The sequence below is a fragment of the Helianthus annuus genome, chromosome 13 (genome assembly GCF_002127325.2).
Source record: "Helianthus annuus cultivar XRQ/B chromosome 13, HanXRQr2.0-SUNRISE, whole genome shotgun sequence".
In the NCBI taxonomy this organism is placed as follows: domain Eukaryota; kingdom Viridiplantae; phylum Streptophyta; class Magnoliopsida; order Asterales; family Asteraceae; genus Helianthus; species Helianthus annuus.
In genome coordinates this window covers 117,601,527-117,610,370 of record NC_035445.2, presented here as the reverse complement: position 1 = coordinate 117,610,370, position 8,844 = coordinate 117,601,527, and positions in this window count along the sequence as shown.

The window sequence follows — 8,844 nt, the reverse complement described above, 5'->3', positions numbered from 1 at the left end:
ATTATATATTAATCATTGTAAATGTAACGATGGACCTAATTGAGTCATTTGTAATGATGAGATTGACTATAAGAATTGTAATGATGGTCATTTTAATAATGAGATGGACCACCAAAAGTGGCAAACTAAGGAGTGATTGCATAGCGTGATGGTTTTAACTTTGAAGTTATAATATATTCTCTCGCATCATACATTTTGTATTACATACGAGCAAGTAATACACATACGATCATAAACCAGATGTTTATGGATCATAATTATTTAATTAGTTGGCATGACCGGTTAGACCACACCGAGTCAATGATGATGTGAAACATAATGAAGAACTAGAAGATTCTTCAAGATAATAATTAGCATGTAATGTTTGCTCTCAAGGGAAATTATATATTTACAAAATAAACGAGGGTGTGTATACCTAAATATTCAGGAAGCGATTAGAGGATATGCATATCCCAACATGATACCATTTAGTGTTTTAAATCGATGCATCGTCTAAATGGTTATCAAATCCACAACCTGAAGCTTGTGTGATTGTGACTTAGCTAATGTGATAGCAAGCATATTAATCCAAATTAGTATATTTATTTGTTAATAGTGAATTTGATTCCCAAATTATTAATGATCATTGGAATAAATGTTATTGTGATCACTGAACGTCTACTATTGGTTACAAAGCCAATAATCATGAGAGGAGAAAAAGTTCATTTAGGTACATGTAATTTTATATATAGTACCATCAATTCACATCAAGCCAATAAGTTATAGTTCTCCCCATACAATTGGTTTTTGGTCAGGAACCAAAGATGTTTCATCAAAGATTTTGGTTGTGCGACATATATTGAAACTCATCCACCACACCGCACAAATTTTAAAAAGTTTGAGAATATGTTGGGTATAAATAATCGTTTATGATTGAATACTTAAAGCCATTAGTGAGAAATTTGTTTATGGCTCATTGGTTTTTAACTTTAGTGAATGAATGTGCCCAACATTAGGGGGAGATAACAAGCAGTTGGAAAGTGAAAAGTGAAATGAATTATCATGTCATCTTGATCCTCAAACTATAAACTATGAACTAGAAGTTTAAAGTATAATTCATTTACCAATATTAAAGAACAAATTACCAGACAAGTTCACTGACCTAACAGAGTGACTAAGTAAGTCACATAATCAACTGCTTATGCTCCAGTTATATTTGTGTCCCAAGAGGACAACCACATATTTTTGTAATAAGTCTATTGCACGCCTAAAGCGTGGTAGACTAGTTGATTCCAATAATAAAATTCCTCGAAAATTGGAGCAAGTAATTAAGATGGTCAAGTCGAGGTTATAGTAATAAAATCTCCTGAATAGACAATAGACATGATGGTTCAAGAAGAACCTCAGGTACCTGAAAATAAAGAGATCTCGATAAGTTGTATCATGTCTAACATATGTATGGAATCGAAATAAAAATCGACGTCGTTATACTTTTGTATATAATGTAGCGCTTAAAATAATTAAATGATAAGGATCAAGATTTAAGATCTGCCTATGAATGAATATTAAGAAATGATTGGCCAAAATAGAAAGACGCAAATAAGGCAGAGTTTAGTTCTCTAATGAAATGGAAAGTTTCTGGACCAACAGTCCATACAACTGAAGTTGTAAAATATGCTGGATACAAAAGTGTCTTTTATGCGAATCATGTGAAAATCAAATTAAGTGATATAAGTCAAAATTGGTGGCATAAGAATTTTCACAAAGACCTATGATTGATTATGAGAAAACGTATTCTCCAGTGGTGGATGCATTGACTTTCCAATATATTATTAGTCTGGTAATATATAAAAGAGAATTGACATGCGTCTTAGGAAAGTTATGTATCACTTGATACTAAATCATATAAAATAAGTTCTCGAGAATATTATGATTATTATATAAATTCATATCTGAATACATATACATGTTGTATATGTTATTAAATTGAATATAATTGGAACTCCCCATGAGTATCCTAAAGCATTTGAGTGCTTAAGAGGTTAATTGAAACACCTTATGGATGTAATTATAGTGCACCAATACTCCAATAAACATACATCGAAAATGTGTACCTGGTTATTATGGAATCTCAATGTACACAAGGTACAAACATGGTACAATATGGATTTTGGAGATAAAAGCAAGTGTTCTTAATATTTTTGCATATGATACAGATATCTATGTGTTAAAAGGGCAAGTTTATATAGCAAAACTTCTAAGAGTGAAAGCACATGCATATTTGGATAAGATGGAAAGAATTCCCTCATGGATTGATAATCCTAGAAGAATTAATGATGTCAAAACCACAAGAACGTATTATATGAAGTTGACAAAATACGTATGGACTAAAATAGTTGGGTCGAGTGTTGTACAACTCGAGATATTCGCATAAAGAGGGATATAAGTTTGATTAAATTAGCCATGTTCTATGAACACTCTACTTTTAAAAGTTCACTATAATCGCAATTTACAGTAATGATGTCTAGGCATCATTGAAAGAAATTGTCGAGCTTTTAGGGGGAGAATTTTTGAATGACCTTGGCACGGTCTAATTATTACTCGAACTGTAGTTCGAGTATATATGTAATTATATTTTACTAATCCCTCAAGTACATCTAGAAGATGATGTTTGGATATTTTAGTATGGACATAGTTGAACCTTAAAGTATGTTAAAGGTTGTTAAGTCATTTGTTATAAGAAATGCATATTATTATCTCCTACCAAAGTAGAGATTCTCATTCTAGAAGTACCATCGTTAAATGCATAAGTGCATTAATATGTTTTGCTAGCTATGTATGGTTATAATATCTTTCACTTGACCATATTGTCATAATATAACCTTTGTCAAGCAAAGAGACATTGGAATGAGTTCAAAGAAATATTTCAGGTATAAACGATATTTGATTATATTTCTCTAACCCATCAAAACAAGTTTGGTTAGCCTTGTAGATGTAGGAATGTAACAAAACACAACATTGCTCAACATAAAGGATTGCACATTGAGTAATCAAGCGACAAATCATTGGCTACAAAAGCTTTGTTCGACTTTCAAGGAAGATGGATACACGTAACTTAAAGGCTACATGTTAAAATGAGGGGGAGACTTATTCAAGTTGCACTCTTTTTCCCTTAACTAAGTTTTGTCCTATTGGGTTCTCTTAGTAAGGTTTTTAATGAGGCAACACACTTGATACAAAAGTACCAGGGGGAGAAAATACGCGCTGCACTCTTTTTCCCTTGGCTATGGTTTTATCCCAATGAGTTTTCCTAGCAATGTTTTTAACGAGGCAATATATATCACCAAGCGTATTAAAAGAATAATATGTTATTTTACATAATCATGTGGATAGTCAAGGGGGAGTGTTATGAATGAGTTATAATATTGTACCTTTCCACATGCTTAACTCCCACCCATTTAATGTATTTGTATTTTTTTTTTTTGAACGGCAAATGCTTAACTCCCACCCATTTAATGTATTTGTATTAATGTCAAACCCTATAAATACTACTTATTGTATTTGTATGATATATCAATAAGATTTTACATTCTCTCATTCTTTTATTCTTCTCCTTATATTGCTATTAGGTTTAGTTGTTTTACAACAATTAAACCATTGATTACATTTAGATCCCACCTATATACAACATTACAATATGACCCTTACACTAATAATACATATTAAAACTATAATATAATTCAGTTAACTTTTCAACATTTATATCATATAAGATTTTTCACTCTTAAAATTTAACATGTTATAATAAGTGATAGTATCAATAATAAGGTTTAAACACAAAATTTTCGTGTTTAATGACATAATGTTCCTAATTATTTATTTTTTATCACTTATTATACAAAAAGGTTAACAAGCTAGGTTGTGTTTAGCTACACAAAACTACATGTATTTCCTAAAGATTTTTTTTTAAAGGAGAGCACATAAAATATACCTGAAAGCCAGTTTTCCTATCTTATATGGGTGGGCTATACGCACAACACTTGTGATACTAATCAAACACCCTTATTGATTTGATATTATGCGGTCGTTTAAAAATTGGAACCAAGGGTTAAACACCCATTTAAATGGAAACTACATGGCTATATGACAATCTTAGTGGAAACTACACGGCGATACATCTATTTAATTGGAAACTACATGACGATACACCCATTTAACTGGAGTGGCCAAATCTAAACGTTTGTTTAAAAGTTGAATGATTGATATGACATGTACTAGAGGCGTGTATGTTTCAAGTTGAGCACATATAGAAACACTGTTTTTATATCCATACGAACGAAAAAGCATCCAACTTTATGTTTCAAATGTTTGTGGAACAACATACAATAGTCATATTTAGTCTGAATCCATAAGAACCAAGGGGGTCAAGAGGGGGTAATTGACCCTCGGTCACCAAAACACGCTAGATTTTTACTTATAAAATCTAAGGGTTTTTTTTTTAAAGAAACATGAGTTGAACCATCAAGTTGTAGCCAATAAAAAAGAAAACTTATAATGACCACCCGATCAAAAAGTTCTGATTCCGCACTGCTAGACGAAACATGACTCATGAGCTTAATTCTTCATATTCCTATTGTGTTAGAAAAGGACCGATCCACAATAATGTAGTCTCCCGTACGTTTGCTATAGTATCGACACACCAAAGTCAAGTAAAGTGAGCATGATGTGGTTGTAATGAATGCTCATTTAGTGACAAGATGGGAATATTTTTCTCAAACGGGTCCTGCTGGTTCTTCACAACTACCCCCCCCCCACCCCCCCCCCCCCCCACCCCCAAATTATTGTATAGAATCCAAAGAATTCGAAATCCACCTTAAAACATATTTCTTATAAAAACTTTATAGACCGAATCTTGAAAGTGCATTCAGAAAAGGAAGTGTTTTTGATGGTTCAGGTTCAGGACTTGTGTATAATGGTTTTGAGCTTGGTAAATTTGGCATTTATCGGACCGTGTTATTATTATTAGGGTTTATTAGTGTAAGCCTACATGACCACTCTGGATATTTAGGGTTTGGTTATCTATGTGTGGTGTGAAAGAGACGGTATGGGGCCTAACTTGGCTCTAATAACATTTAAGATAGTATATGACTCGATTGATAAACCAGTTAAACATAAACATGTTAGCCTAGATACGAACTATTTTTTAAACTAGTAAGAAGTAACAATTCATACATAATTAATTTTGTGTCGTGTTTAGTGTCTTTTCTGTACCACAATTAAAGTAATAATAACACGTAGTTACATGATTTCACAGTTTTCTACTTAAATATTGGTTTTTTTTATAACACAAACCTATATAATTATAATACGATAAGCTTACAAACCACATTTGACATAATTGATATTTACAAAACTCTTAATGGATAAAATAATAATGATAAATCAATTAAAAATAACTCGCTTTATTTAATGGAATAAGCATGCTTAGCATCAACTTGTTTTAATACAAAATCAAATTTAAATCGAAAACCGCTTAAGTATATGTAGGTAGTACATCCGAGATAGATAAGTAGATGATTAAGAGTCTTATGCGTCACACTTAAAGTAAAAATTTTATGTGTTTAGAAAATCTATAGCATAGAAACTTAAAAATCTTCACAAATTTGTCTGGTTTATCTAACACACCATCAATACGCAAAACTGACATTAAACTTCTCTCAAGGAGGTCCATTTTATATTTCATTAACTCTCCAATAAAAGGAAATTACATTAGCTTGAAAAAACAATTAAAAAACAATTAAACGAACACATTTGATGTAATTTTTTTCCTTCACTTTATCACATATTGACATTACTTTAAAAACTCTTGGAGAATTTATTTTGTTGGAATTTTGATTTTTTGATGTTATATTGTTTTTTAGGGATTGATTTTAAATTTGCCATAGACACAAACTATTCATGTCAAACAGATTGTTTTCTTGTTACACCGTGAAGACTCAAAGCGTGTGTGTCTAAAATAATTTTGTCTTTGGATTTGTGTGAAATTTTTGTGTTTCTATCAATTGAACCCGTAAACCCACAAACACGATCTGTTTAGCACCCAGTAGCGCTTACATTTTCCAAACTATCATTTACTTTTACATTTATTTCTCGCAATCAACTTGTTTATTTTAATATCATATAAATAAACTTACAACTTTTCAAAAAAAAATATAAATGAACTTACAGTTTATATATAAGGTAATAATTCTTATAACCTACATTTTATTTTATTATTTAGAGAGTTCATATAGCATCAAAAAAAAAAAAAAAAAAAAAAAAGTGGATAGATCAATCCAAAATAAATCGAATTATTGTGATGTGATGTAAAAAGACATCCATTTAAAATGAACTCGTTTCAAACGCCATCCAACAACATATTAAATATGTCAGAATAAAAAGCACCAAATTTAAACCAAGTAATAATAGTATGTTGTACACTTCACTCAATGTGTGATGAAAGGTTCGGTGTGTTTGTCATCTAGCTTTTCTTGAATAATAGACGTACTTAATATAAATATCTTTTATGAAACAATTAAAATAAAGCCATATTTAAAAGAACGTAAATTCAATTTATGATAAGAAAACAAGACGCAAACCTGTTTATGTGTTTAGATCTAGTTTAAACATGTCAAGTAAAATTTTGTAAACACGTTTAACTAAATAAGTTGTGTTTGAGTCGACCTACGGGGTTTGAGAGTTACATCTTGTATGTTTATATATTAAAAAAAACATTTTTGTGTCGTAGGTTGACCCATTTAAGCACTTTATGCTAAAATGTTAAGGTTAAAAAGAGAAATAAAGATCAAATTTTATAGTTTAAACGTAACTTTGTATTTCTAGTTGTAAATTTGTGATTTCTAAATATTTTTGAAGTTAAATAGAGCTATGAGAGTTAAGGCAGGCTCAAATATTTCATTAAAATACACGTCAAATGTTCAACCAAATAAAGCCTGTTTAAAAGATAAGCAGTTAAATAAACATATTAGTTTTGTTCTATGGGTTGAGTTATTCTAGAAAGAATTATAAAAATAAGAAGTATAAGAAGTCATTATAGAGTGACAAATGTCTTAAAACTTAATACACACTATTATCCTTAAAACCGATACTTATTCTCACGCCGAAAGGTGGTTACAAGGAGAATCCCTCTTATTTCCTCTGTGTAATGAGCTTACGGTGTGTTGATTGTTTTGCAAGATCATCTTGGCTGTTTTGAACGAAAGAAGATTACCCTTATTTTGTCGAGGCAGAAACCACAATCTAATCACCAGATTAGCTTAGTGTTTCTTCAACCATATTGTTATATTTAAAAAAAATCAAAAACCCAGTTACGTATTACACAATGGACATAACGTAAAACACAAATGAGAAAACCCAGTTGCGTATTACACAATGGACATAACATAAAACACAATGAGTATCAAACTAAAAACACAATGGAAAGTAAACCCAAAACACAATCGATGACAACAGAAAAAGACACAATGGACATAACGTAAAACACAATGAGTATCAAACTAAAAACACAATGGAAAGTAGACAAAAAATACAATCGATGACAACAGATAAAAGACACAATGGACATAACGTAAAATACAATGAGTATCAAACTAAAAAAACACAATGGAAAGTAGACTAAAAACACAATTGATGACGACAGATAAAAGGACACAATTAGTGAGAACAAATAAAAGACACAATAGACAACAGACTAAAACACATTAGACAACAACAAATTATTTAGAAGGGTATAAATCATTCAACAAAGTAGGATTTTAGATTGGAGGGGAAATGGTTTATAAATCATTCAAGAACAAATAATTACAAATAGTAGTAATAATCGTGCTTTACGTGATGGTAGTTGAGAATGTGACCAAAATAAAGCAAGGGAAGTTCAAATTGTACATGATATATTTGGTATTATAAAATTTATATTAATAATTTAATATATATATATATATATATATATATATATATATATATATATATATAGAGTAGGAGTTTGGTGGAAAGTGTGTTTTTCCTAGAAAGTCTAGGAAGCAATAAGAATGTGACATGTGGCATTGAAGGATTTTATCTAAAAGGGCATTTATGTACTTTCACAATCTATTTTTATTTTAGGAAATTATCTTCAATAACTAACTATACATAAATTTCGGAATTTTTTGTTTTCGATTTCTGATCTCACGTAATATCAATCATTCCTTCGTTTTCTTGCTGGAATCTATCAGCATGTTCTTGGTACTGTGTTTTAACAGTTTGTTCTTGGTGATGTGTTTTAACAGCAAGTAGATTCATACAGCTGTGCTTTATTATTCAGATTCATACAGTTGTGTTTTAACAGCAAGCAGATTCATACAGTTGTGTTTTAGCATTCAAATTCATACAGCTGTGTTTTAACAGCAAGCAGATTCATACAGTTGTGTTTTAGCATTCAGATTCAAACAGTTGTGTTTAAACAGCAAGCAGATGCATACAGTTGTGTTTTAGCATTCAGATTCATACAGTTGTGTTTTAACAACAAACAGATTCATACAGTTGTGTTTTAGCATTCAGATTCATACAGGTGTGTTTTAACAGCAAGCAGATTCATACAGCTGTGTTTTAACAGCAAGCAGATTCATATAGTTGTGTTTTAGCATTCAGATTCATACAACTGTGTTTTAACAGCAAGCAAATTCATACAAATGTGTTTTATCATTCAGATTCATACAGCTGTGTTTTAACAGCAAGCATATTCATACAAATGTGTTTTATCATTCAGATTCATACAGCTGTGTTTTAACAGCAATTCAGATTCATACAGCTGTGTTTTAACAGCAAGCA